General features: G+C 47.5%; 1 protein-coding gene across 5 annotated transcripts in view; it reads left to right on the top strand.

Annotated features, from left to right (window-relative positions):
- Positions 1–8,849: 8,849 nt before the first annotated feature.
- Positions 8,850–12,278, top strand: part of ELOVL7 (ELOVL fatty acid elongase 7) — a 58,715-nt gene continuing 55,286 nt past the window's right edge. Inside the window, exon 1 of one of the 5 annotated variants that reach the window (XM_065599010.1) lies at positions 8,850–8,883. The gene's annotated coding sequence lies outside the window, so the exon portion shown is untranslated. Of the gene's footprint in view, positions 8,884–9,012; positions 9,224–9,335; positions 9,507–12,278 lie in introns of those variants that run through there. The other 4 variants (XM_065599011.1, XM_005281017.5, XM_042841722.2 and 1 more) reach the window with 4 other exon arrangements.

The raw sequence follows: 12,278 nt of genomic DNA, 5'->3' as shown, positions 1-12,278 counted from the left end.
CTGAAGCAAAGGGGAGAGCCTGGCTGAAGAGCAACCAGACAGCCTGTGGTGAGAAGTATCTAAGTTTGTAAGGACACTGAAAGTGTTAAGATCAGCTTAGAATGTGTTTTACTTTTATTTCATTTGACCAAATCTGATTTATGTTTTGACTTATAATCACTTAAAATCTTTATAGTTAATACATTTATTTGTTTATTCTACCTGAAGCAGCGTGTTTGGTTTGAAGCTTGTCAAAGGCTCCCCTTGGGATAACAAGCCTGGTATATATCAATTTCTTTGTTAAATTGACGAACTCATATAAGCTTGCAGTGTCCAGCAGGCATAACTGGACACTGCAAGACGGAGGTTCCCAGGGTTGTGTCTGGGACTGGAGATATTGTTAGTGTCATTTGGTTTCAAGTAGCTGGGAGCAGCTTACATGCCAGAGGCTGTGCGTGAACAGCCCAGGAGTGGGTGTTCCCACAGCTAAGCAGGGTAAGGCTGGCTCCCAGAGTCAAGGAGTGGAGTGGCCTAGCAGATCACTGGTCTAGTGTCATTTGGTTTCAAGTAGCTGGGAGCAGCTTGCATGCCAGAGGCTGTGCGTGAACAGCCCAGGAGTGGGTGTTCCCACAGCTAAGCAGGGTAAGGCTGGCTCCCAGAGTCAAGGAGTGGAGTGGCCTAGCAGATCACTGGTCTAGATAACACCAGAGAGGAACGTCATACCTTCTCCACCACACCTAGAACTCTTCCTGAGGTGTCCTTTAAAGGCCATAGAATGTCTTCATTCCCCAGAACACTAACATCAGTCCCACCAAGAGCTATAGGAGAGAATCAGGCTCTCCAGGTCCTCCTTCCAGTCTCTGACTGAACTAATAAAGGACTTCTTCAAGCCATGAAGGTTCTGTGGCCTCTCCATTACCAACATGGCCTTTCCCTTCTGGACCATCTTTCAGCCCTAGAAGTCTGTGTTGGTATCTGGACTCTAATTACCAAACTTTCTATATTGGCTTCTCTCTCTGTTATTGTTTCCAACTTAGGGCTATCTTCTAACCCATAGGCCCCCTCTGTACCAGACCACTTCCTGCCATGCATCTCACTATATCATTTCTTTCTTTCTCCATCCTCTTACCTTCCCTCCACATCTCATGGGGCCTCTGTATTCCTCATTAACATTTCTTCTCCCCATTGCGTCTTTCCCCTGATGATCACAATCTCTTCCAACTTTTTCCAACTCAGTTGCACCATCTCATAATCTTCCCACCCAGGCTCTCCTTAACCTCCTCCCCAGCCCTCCAAGTATCTGGAGCATTTAGAAAGCATGCAAACCAAGACTAACAACATGTTTGTAGTTTGTAAACCCTTTGTTACCCTCTGCTACCCCATATTTTCTATTCATTTTCCTTGTATTAGGAATTATCCTTTTTATCACAGTCATCCCCTGCATCTATGATGCCTCAGTAATAGGAAAATATAGATTGAAAACATTTTGGGGCAGGAGCCAAGTCTAACATACCTAACAGATGTTGGATATGGCATTAAAAATTTGGGAAATTCAGCAACATTGTCTCCTCCCAGATTTATCTGCCCTCAATGAGGCTCAGTAGTCATGGGTTCTTTAGGATGAAGAAGTCATGATAAAATTATGTAATTCTCCATGTTCCGTTACTATACTAGTGAGGGCTGTATCAGTACACCTCTACCCTGATATAACGCAACCCGATATAACACAAATTCGGATATAATGCGGTAAAGCAGTTCCGGAGGTGGGGGGAGGGGCTGCACACTCTGGTGGATCAAGGCAAGTTCGATATAACGCGGTTTCACCTATAATGCAGTAAGATTTTTTTGGCTCCCGAGGACAGCGTTATATCAGGGTAGAAGTGTACCTGAAGAGAGAGACTCATAGACTTTCAGGCCAGAAGGAACCATCATGATCATCTAGTCTGATTTGCTGCACATCACAGGCCATAGAACCTCACCCACCCACTCCTGTAATAGACCCATAGCCTCTGGCTGAGTTACTGAAGTCATCAAACAATGCTTTAAAGACTTCAAGTTACAGAGAATCCATCATTTACTCTAGATACTTGAACACCACAACAGTGCAGATCATCCTGATGTTGCAGAAAGCCAGCATATTCATGTAGTTAATTGATTTTCTATTTTTATAGGCCACGTGTGTACCCTCAGGGGAAGGTGAGGATTGTCTAAGAGGAACAGAACTGATGGAAACTGCAATTGCACAGCAATCCTCTGTGGCTTGCTGCTGTCTCTGCCTGTTCATATGTAAAGTGATGTGGTTGCAGGTCCTGCTGAACAGTGCCTGAAACTAGTCAAGGTTTGGATGCAGAGGATTGACTGATACTGCTGGCATCTCTAGTGGTCCATTAGAATGAGTTCATATGAATATTCTAGACCCTGACATGTTGTGGCTTGGCTGGCTCATCCACTAGTCTTATTCAACTCATTGCATATTTGCTAAACCACTTCTTGGGTCAGCCTGTATTTCTGAAGCACCACTAACTTTTTTCATGTCTAGGAAAGGTCTAGTTTTCAAAAGTGTCAAAGTGATTTAGGAGCCTACATCCCATTTCCAAAAAGTGACTTAGGTGCCTAGGAACCTAAATTTCTTTGAAAGTTAATGGAAATCAGGCCTGGTCTAAACTCAGAAATTAAGTTGGCATAAAAATCCACATCCCTGGGTGGCATAATTAGGCTGATCTAAATCACTGCATGGACAGTGCTAGTTGAACAAAAGAAATCTTCTGTTGACCTAGCTACCGCCTCTCAGGGAGGTGGAGTGCCTATGCCGCCCAGAGCACCCAGGACAGGCAGCCGTGCTGCCTGGCTGGAGCCAGCCACGCCACTGCTCAGCACAGAGCACCGGGTCAGGCCGCGGTTCTACAGCTGCGCTGCCCGGCAAGAGCTCGCAGCCACGCCGCCCAGAGCATTGTGCCAGCGGCGCAGTGAGCTGAGGCTGCGGGTGAGGGGGAACAGCAGGAAAGGGACCAGTGGCTTTCTCCCTAATTTCCTAAATTCCAAAGTTACTTTTGAAAATCAGACTTAGGTACTTTTACAAAATTTACCTGGAGTTCTTATGGTCTGAGCATCTTCTCCTCTGCCTTTCCTCTGTTTCTACTGAACAGTCAGCCTCAGCACTGCTTCTTTCTGAATCTCCTCCCTCTCCCATTCTCTTTGTGATGTTTTGGTGACCACCCAGACCAGTAAGTGGTTCTGTCACCCATTGCCCTGTAACCTTGCAGGCCTTAATTCTTTGCATGGTTCAGTAGCTTGGTTCTGTAGTGTATGGTTCAGGAGCCTGACTGCAAGAATAAGGTCTCAGCCTGGCTCTCATCAGCTTAGTTACACCTTAAAAGGTGACACCAAGAGCCTTTCAGTCCAGAGTCTCCCAAAATATGTCCTCCCTGAGTTCCTACTATGGGAAACTTGGATCATTCCCCTCTGGTTTGTCTCCCACCCCACAAGTGTGAAACCAGCCCCCCAGATACCAGCTTACTTTGGTGCACACACTCCATGCAGTGTGCACACCGGAGAACTGCTTAGGAAGAAAATAAACAAAGTTTATTTAATAGAAAACAACCACAGATTCAAAGATGAGACAGTAAAGGAAGCAAACCTACTCAAGTTACACAGACAATAAACAAAGACACAACCTCAGTCTTTACACTTTCAAATTAGATAAAATCTCTTATCTTAAAACAGTTTCCCAGTGTACCACCTGGCTAAGGGAGGGATCTAGCTTTCACAGACAGCCTCCCACCTGGACACTGGCCCTCAAGTTTGGGATAAAAAAACCTCTGTTCCAAGCCTCTTTTTAAATGGTGGTTTTCTTTTCTTTCCCCCCCCCCACCATATTGACTAATGGTTATTCAGATTGGTGAAATTCCCTCTTGACTTGATGCTGGGGAGCAGGGTGGGAATATTTTTTTTCAACTGTAGGTTATCTCAATGTCTTTCCATTAACTCTAATGGTCAACCATTGTCCTTTCCCTACAATGGATAATTACTTGAAGCCAAGGTTGTGTAAACAACTGGCTTGGAAAATACCCCTCCCTGTTTGATTGCTTCACCACCCTGATGCGGGTTGTAGTTAACTTGGCCCCACAGATTGAGCACAGTTTTCTATATACACGAATTCATAACCATAGTCTGTTTATCTCATAATGAGCATCAAGTTCAGAACATTACAAGCTTTCATAAAAGATCTTACTTGATATATTTCATAATACAATAACACTGTATGCAATCAGTTGATTTACCTGCTTATTTTTTGGGTAAACTTTCTGTTCTCCCCTTGTGGTGCCTTGACCCTGCTTGTTACACAACCCCTTGTGTGTTTGATGCTGGAGTTTTGGCCACGAAATAAGGTTCACCTCTGCTCCCTTTTTTTGGATAGGGTGTTGGCTATCTTGTTCTGCAACCCCTCTGCACATTTAATCTCCACATCATACTCCTACAAAGCTATGTTACAGCATAGCAAGGTGGAGTTGGTTCCTTTTGTTCTATGGAGCCATACTAATAGTGAGTGGTCTGTTAACAACTGGAACCACCTACTGAACAGGTAGGGTCTGGGTTGCTTTACAGCCCACAGTATAGCATAACATTCCTTTCTTATTATGGAATACTTCTGCTTAGTGGGATAGTTTTTTGCTGAGAAATGCCATGGGGTGTTTCTTGTTACCTTATTCCATCCCCCTCAAATTTAATTACATCTCAAATGACCACCCTAAACCCATAGGTTAGGGGACATTTTTCCCCCTCCTTGACATCTATACTTCTCTCAGTGGTTGTTTTCCATTCTTTTCTGGGTAGCATGAATTTGCCTGTGCTTTTATCACCCAGTGTCTTCCTCATTCCAGAGCAGCTCTAGCACTGTCACATAACAGCCATGCCTAGTTTCCCTGTTCCCAGTGGCATTCTGGCTCACAGCACCTTTTAGTTGTAGCAGTGTCTTACCACACCCAACAGTCTTTCCTGCTGCCAACAGAGTTCTGGCCCACAGCATTTCCTAGCTGTACCAGTGACTCCCTGCTCCCAGAAGATTCTGGGTCACAGCACCTTCAGCTGTGTCACAAACATACTCAGCACTTGCCAAGCTAGAAAGTGAGTTCACTCCCTTGACAACTGAGTCTGGCCATGGCAGGTTTGTGTCTAAGTCCTCAGGGTTTAATCCTGTTATATTATTACAGGAAACAACACGTCAAGAAAAATAACTTCCCACGTTACCACCGTCAGAATCTCAGAATAAGCTTAGAGTCCATAATGACTCAGGCTACAGACTGAGCAAGGGGGTCCACAACATCCACATCTGTTTGTCTGCTACTCTTGATCAGGCATATCCTTATGTCCTTCCTTCCTGGGTCCCTGGGCCTGCCTTGACCCTCTTCTGTTCAAGCTGCCTGTGTTCCTCCTGCTCGGCAAGCTTTTTGTTGCACCAGCTCTGCTCCCAGTAGCATAGCTACGGGGGGTGCAGGGGAAGCAGCCGCTTCCCCTCAGCACATTTTCCAAAAGCAGCGCTTTAGTTAAGGGTTACCATGGTTCCAACGGGCGGGGCCCATGCTCTGCTCTGAAGCTTGGCCTGTGGGGCTGGCAGAGAGAGGGCAGTGGCAACAGCGAAGGTTGCTGGGCATGCTCAGTTCGGTTTAGCATGCTCAGTACACCAAAAGTAGGGAATTGGGAGCAGGAGCTGTTTGTGTCATTACACTGGTGCTGGGCTCCTGCAGGCAAGGGGGTGCGGCATGGCTGGAGGATCCATGGGGGGGTGGGGCGGCGCGGCCAGAGGAGCCATGGGGGCGGGGGTCGCGGGGGTGGCACAGCATGGCTGGAGGAGCCATGGGGGGGGTCAAGGGGGGAGGCATGGCACGGCCGGAAGAGCCATGGTTGGGCACGGCACGGCCGGAGGAGCCAGCCAAGGGGGGCGTGGCATGGAGCGGCCGGAGGAGGAGCCAAGGGGGGTACGCCTTTTTAATGTTTGCTCCCCCTGCTCTTAGAACCTGGCTACGCCATTGTCTGCCCCCTCACTGTGACATCAGGCTCCAGCTCCATCCATTCATCTCTTCTCCTCGAGCAGTCTTTTCCTCTCCAGATCACCACCTATCTTGTGACATTGGGGAGCTTTGTGCTGTGCAGCTATGGTGCAGATCCCTGATGCTGTAGCCTGCCCCCAAGCATAAGGTCTCACCCTAGTTCTCATCAGCTTAGTTACTCCTTGTATAGTGACACCAACAGCCCTTCCATTCCTGAGTGTCCCCAAATACATCCTCCCTGAGTTCCTAACTACCAGACACGTGGACTGTTCTGCTCTGCTTCATTACCCCTAAAGGCCATGGCACCAGTCCCGCAAATACCAGCTTACATTGGCATATACAGTCCATACAGTTTGCAGCGAACTGCTTGGGATGAAAATAAACAAAATGTTTATTTAACAGAAAAAACATAGAGTCAAAGATGAAATAGTAAAGGAAGCAAACATACCCAAATTACACAGAAAACAAACATAGATGCAACTTCAGGCTTTATACTTTCAAATTAGATAAAATTCCTTTTTTCAGACAAGTTACCTGTCGCCTTAACAGTTTCCCACCATTGTCCTTTCCTGGGTTGGACAATGGATAATTATTTGAAGCAAGTTTCTTCTGAACAACTGGCTTGGGAACTGCCCCTGCCTGCTTGACCACTCTATTGTGAGGTGTAGTTGAAGTTGACCCACAGATTATGAGCCCAGTTTTCTATATACATAAATTCATAACCATAGTCTGTATGGATATTTCATAGTGAGCATCAAAGTCAGAATATTAAAGCTTTCATAAAATACATTGCTTGATATATTTAGAGTACAATCAGTTGATTTAACTGCTTATTTGTTGGGTTTAAATCTTCTGTTCTCTCCGTGGGGTGGCTGGAGGCTGATTATCAAACCCTATCCATGATTACAACCTTTTCTCTGGTCTAATAATGCACCAAACCTCTCCTGCCCCCTCTTCCTACTCTTTGCAACTGTACCCTCACATCTTCTTACTTTTGCAGTCTATGTGTTCCCTGCTCTTTTCTAAGCTGTAGTGGATGACTTAGCACTCTATGGAAGGCTAAGTGGGAACTATCTCCCCCTGGGCCTACTATCTTTTACACTGCACCTCCATGCCTGACCTACTTGCACCTGAAAAGACCTAGGTTCCCTTTGCCCAATTATTAATATATATGTTGTCCTTGTCAGTGCTTATTCTTTCTGGCTGTGCTAACAACCCCTTTGGACACAGCTATCCACCCAGCAAGCACATGCTCAAAGGAAAGATCCACTTCTCTTTGTCACAGAAAAAGTGTCCATTTCTTGTTTATTCTCCGTAAAGTGATAGTTAAAGAGATTAAGGCTAGTAGGAACTGCCAGATCATCTAATCTGACCTCTGTATATCACAGGGCACCAACACCACCTGCACACTAAACCGCACAACCCCAATTAATTTTATTTAGCATTTGCATATTCACTGAGCCAAGCAATAGCATTCTCAGTGTCCAGATGGAGCTCTCTGAGTCCACTGCTGAATTTGGATAGCGGACACTCCTCGACAATGTGTATCATTGTTTGATCTGTGCTGCAGCTTGGATTGTCTCAAAGACCCCAACAGTGAGGGCCCAGAATTGGTTAAGAAGGCCCACTGATGATGTGGCAGGTTGAAGCTGGGCAGATGAGCAGTAGGGTCTGTGACAAGGAACTGATTGGTGGTTGATGTTAAGCGCCAGTCTTCCTGCCACAAGGACTGCAGGAAGCCTCAACCACAGTGGGTGTCATGATGAAAGAAGTGTAGCTGAACAAGGGCAAACTTGGTATGGCACGCAACTTCTCACGCAGCTTGCCAGCTGCAGTTTCCCTACTGATGTAAGGGGGAGCAATGTGGCTCAGAACTGGAAACCATAGAAGATGAGTTGGTCGGAGAGTTCTTGTGATGACTTGCATGGTTGAGTTTCACGTCAACAAATCTGGCGTGTGCTAAGTGACTCCATACGGGCATACGATACGATACTCTGGGTGGCAATGAATCAATATTCTCATCATACCTCCTGTCAGTACCTAGCACAGTCCTAGAAAGCTAATGATCCTCCTAGCAAACTGAATTCTGGTAGCTCATGCTTGGAGAATCCCAGTAGCACTGCTTCTGGTAACCCTAATGTGCAATCCCACCGGTTTCATACCTGACAACGCTGAGGGTTTATTGACAGCTAACCCCAACTAGAACACGATATTACAGCTTGACTATTATGTGCCACAGGAAGAGACTAGCCTGGACCAGTGCACCAGTGCCTGAGAGACCCATAATGGCAGGAAATGATTGAGATACACCCAGATAATCCTGGCAAGTGACCTGCATGCTGCAGAGGAAGTTGTAAAAAAACCCGGTGGTCACTGCCAATCTGAGCTGGGAGAAAATTCCTTCTGACCCAACATCTGGCCAGCAGTTAGATCCAGGGCCGCCCTGGGGGGCAAGTGGGGCAATTTGCCCCAGGCCTCGCAGGGGCCCCCATGAGAATATAGTATTCTATAGTATTGCAACTTTTTTTATGGAAGGGGCCCCTGAAATTGCTTTGCCCCACACCCCCAGAATCCTCTGGGCGGCCCTGGTTAGAACCTGAGCCTGTGAGGGTTGAACCAAACACCTGAAAGGGGGGGGAAGGGGTGCTCCATGCCACAGCAGGGCTCTGGCTCTCTGGGTCCAATGTCCCATCTCCAACCAGGGCCATCCCTGATGCTTCAGAGGAAGGAGATTTCGGGAAGAACTTGGGAGGCGACCGGTTCATGTCCAGCCATTTACAAGTTTTCCCCCAGGGCTTCTATAAAAGGGAAGGGGGGGGACTGAAGACGTGGCTGTGCAAAGGAGAGGAACGGATGGGTGAGCTCCTGGGAGGAGGGCGCCTGAGTGGCTGCCTAGGGGCTTCGGGAATCTGCGCTCACAGCGAACAGGGCCGCGCCCCGGCTCGCCCCTCTGGGCCCCCCAGCCCGCGAGCGGCGGCCCCCACCTGCCGCAGCCTGTGCGGCTCAGCCGGAGGGGCAGGCGCTGGGCTGGCCCAGCAGGGTGCAGCCCAGCCCAGCCGGTCACATGGGCGGGGGGAAGGTGACTCAGGGCTCCCCCTCCCCTCCCAGTGGGGAGCGTGTGTGTGGCCGGCGCCGCTGCCACTAGCGCACTTGCTGACTGCCGGGCAGGTGCGGTCCGCGCTCGGCTCTCGGCGTTGGTGAGTGGCCGCGGGGGCTCCGGGCAACTTCCCGGAAACTTTCGGGCCGGGGAGTGAGGTTGGGCCGCCAAGGGCGGGGGGACGTGACTCCCAGTCACCTGCAGTGCGGGGCGGGCTGGGGGACAGGCAGGGTGCGGAGGAGGGAGGCTGGGGAAGGGGGCGGTAGGAATGGGGAGATCTTGGGGGCTGCGGTGGGGGAATTAGGGGCTGCAGTGGGTGGCAGGTCTAATAGGAGGTGGATTTAGGGAAGACGCTGCTCGTTTCCCATCCCCCTTTGGGCGAGGTAAGACCCACGTCCGGCTCCGGGAAGAGGGGAGGGTGCGCTGCAGCCACTCAGCTGACTCTGTGCTTGTTGCCTGGGCCCCGCTCTAACAAATGGTTGCTGACTGATGGGATTAAAGCCTCCGCGGCTACAGGCTGAATGTAAGGGACAAAAAGGTGTTTCTAGGCTGACCTACAAAGCCGCGGCAGCATGGCTGCCTGCAGCTAAAATCGCCTGCCCAGGGAATGCGCGCTTGTTTGGCTGTCCGGGAGGGCAGGAGAGGGAGAGACAGGTGCGGGGTGTGTGTTTGTTCACGGTTCAGTTTCAGGTCGTAAACCCTCCGCCCGCTGAGTAATGTATGACTTTCACTGGAAATGAGCAGAGCTTTTTCCTGAGTGAATCCGTCCCATTCCTATCTGGTACTGGTCTGAATTCTTCATCTCTCTTTCCATTCCCCCCACGCTCCTACGGCACTTGTGCTCATGAAGTTGGTTTAAACTGTGGGTTGGGCTTGCTTGATAATATCCCTAACTCATTCTCTTCCCTCCAAACTGCTGCATGTATTGAGATAATAAGCCCAACTTGCAGAACAAGTCATGCCGAAGATGGGAGAGGGGAATGGAACATGTTTGTATTGTGCAAGAGACTAAATCAGTGGCTTTATCTGCTGGGAAATGTGTGGTTGGCTTCTACAAACTCCACCCCCCACCCAAAGAGAGACTCAAGGGAGGAACTATAGATCCAAGACTCCTCAATAGGCTAAAAATAGGGGAAGGGAGGAAGAGGATGGCTGGGATGGTTAAGGTACTGAGAGTCTGTACACTTGGATTTGCTGTAGACTTTGTCTGATGCTGTTGGACAAATCGCTTAGCTTCTCTGTGCCTTGCTTTCCCCTGCACTGACGTAGAACTAACTAGCTCAGGGCTTGAAAAATATACTTGACACTTACTAGACTGAGGACTCTACCTATTAGTTAGACCAGACTTCTCTATATGGGGGCGTTAAAATGAATTAACTAAAGGTGTGAAGTTAATTGGCATACATTAAAGAAGTGAAATGGCCTTAATCCAAGGAAGATTAAGGCTGTATTTATATATGGAGATATCCTATCTCATAGAACTGGAAGGGACCCTGAAAGGTCCTTGAGTCCAGCCCCCAGCCTTCACTAGCAGGACCAAGTACTGATTTTTGCCCCAGATCCCTAAGTGGACCCCTAAGGATTGAACTCACAACTTTGAGTTTAGTAGGCCAATGCTCAAACCACTGAGCTATCCCTCCTGTAACTTAAAATGTTACAACAGCATATCTGCACCGCTTCAGCATAGACACTACCTACACCAACAGGAGGGGTTCTCCCATCAGAGTACTTGAGAGGCGGTAGTTAGGTTGATGGAAGAATTCTTCTGTTGGCATAGTGTCAGCACTAGGTGTTAGGTTGGCTTAACTAGGCTGCTCAGAGCTGTGGATTTTTCACATCCCTGAGCTACATAGTTAAACTGACTTATTTTTCTAGTGTATACCAGACCTAAGCTACATCAAACTAATGCTATTTCACTTCTGAATTAGTGCGCACATGGGAGTTTAATGCACTTTAACTTTTGACAGCTAACTTTGCACCTTTAGTTTATTTGTATTAACTTTCCTGAGTGTCCCTGTATAGACAAATCCAGGGTCTAAAACTGAAACCTGTGCCTGCTATTCTCCTCCAAGGCTGCACCCATTGCAACAGAAAGGAATAAAACAATTGTATGTTATTTCATTGTACCATTGTCAATCAACCTTCTTTTAAATGCTTCTTAAATTTTATTAGTACAGTAGGGCAGGTTGAATAGCAGGAAATGCATGGAATGTATTTCAAAAATTCCATTGGTATAATCTACTAATTATAGCTGGTTAAATGCTAGTCAGCAAGTAAGGTAGCTGCCTACCACAAAATATTAAAAGTATTTAACAAGTATCAGTAAAAGTAACTAAATAGATTTTTCTAAGCACTATGTGACCAGCTCTACCTAGTACATTTCCCTGATAATTTTTTTTTTCTTATCACCTTTTCCTTCTTGGCTTCACGCTACTCTTTTTGCTACAGTAATCTATTGTATATGCTTTTGTGAGTTGTCTTCAGTGTCTTTCCTCTCCTCCCCCCCCTTGCTCCATTACTATATTTTTTTTTCATCTCTTATCTTTCTTTTCTTCTTTCAAACCCTCTTTTGGTGCACCACTTCCTTTCTCAAACTTACCTTATCACTCCTGCTCATCTCCATTTGTGCACTCACACATAGGATTTTGAAATTTGCCTATCAGCCAGAGAACTAACTCTATCAGCCATAGATTGATACAAAGTGTGCGTGTGTGTGTGTGTGTGGGGGGGGGGGGGGTGGCAGGGAAGGGGAAACAGCAGGAATGAAATCAGCACCGATGTGCTTTCCATGTGTGGGAAGCAGCAGAGTGCTGGGATCCTTACCCTGAACTTTGCTTGGGTACTCGAACTTTCATATCAACCTCCAGAGCTAGTAGGTGCCTGATAAATGTACAGCCTCTCTATTCAACTCTAGCTGGCTACAAAAACCGGGAGAAGGACCAAGGTGTCTCATAAGGTTTCCCCCATCCCAGAGCCCATTAAATGATTTGGGGGTGGGGTTTTTCACTGTCCTACACCTCCTCCTGGATACTGCAATGAGAAGGGAGGGTCTACTACTCTACCTTTCCCACTCAGCTTTAACAGCTGCTCTAGTCTGCTATTGCTGGAAGTTTCCTCTCTCTCTCTCTTTCTCTCCCTTTTTGTTTTAAAGCCGC

Source organism: Chrysemys picta, chromosome 6, assembly GCF_011386835.1.
Source record: "Chrysemys picta bellii isolate R12L10 chromosome 6, ASM1138683v2, whole genome shotgun sequence".
In the NCBI taxonomy this organism is placed as follows: domain Eukaryota; kingdom Metazoa; phylum Chordata; order Testudines; family Emydidae; genus Chrysemys; species Chrysemys picta.
Note: the sequence above shows the minus strand (reverse complement) of the source record. Positions and strands in the feature narration are given on the sequence as shown.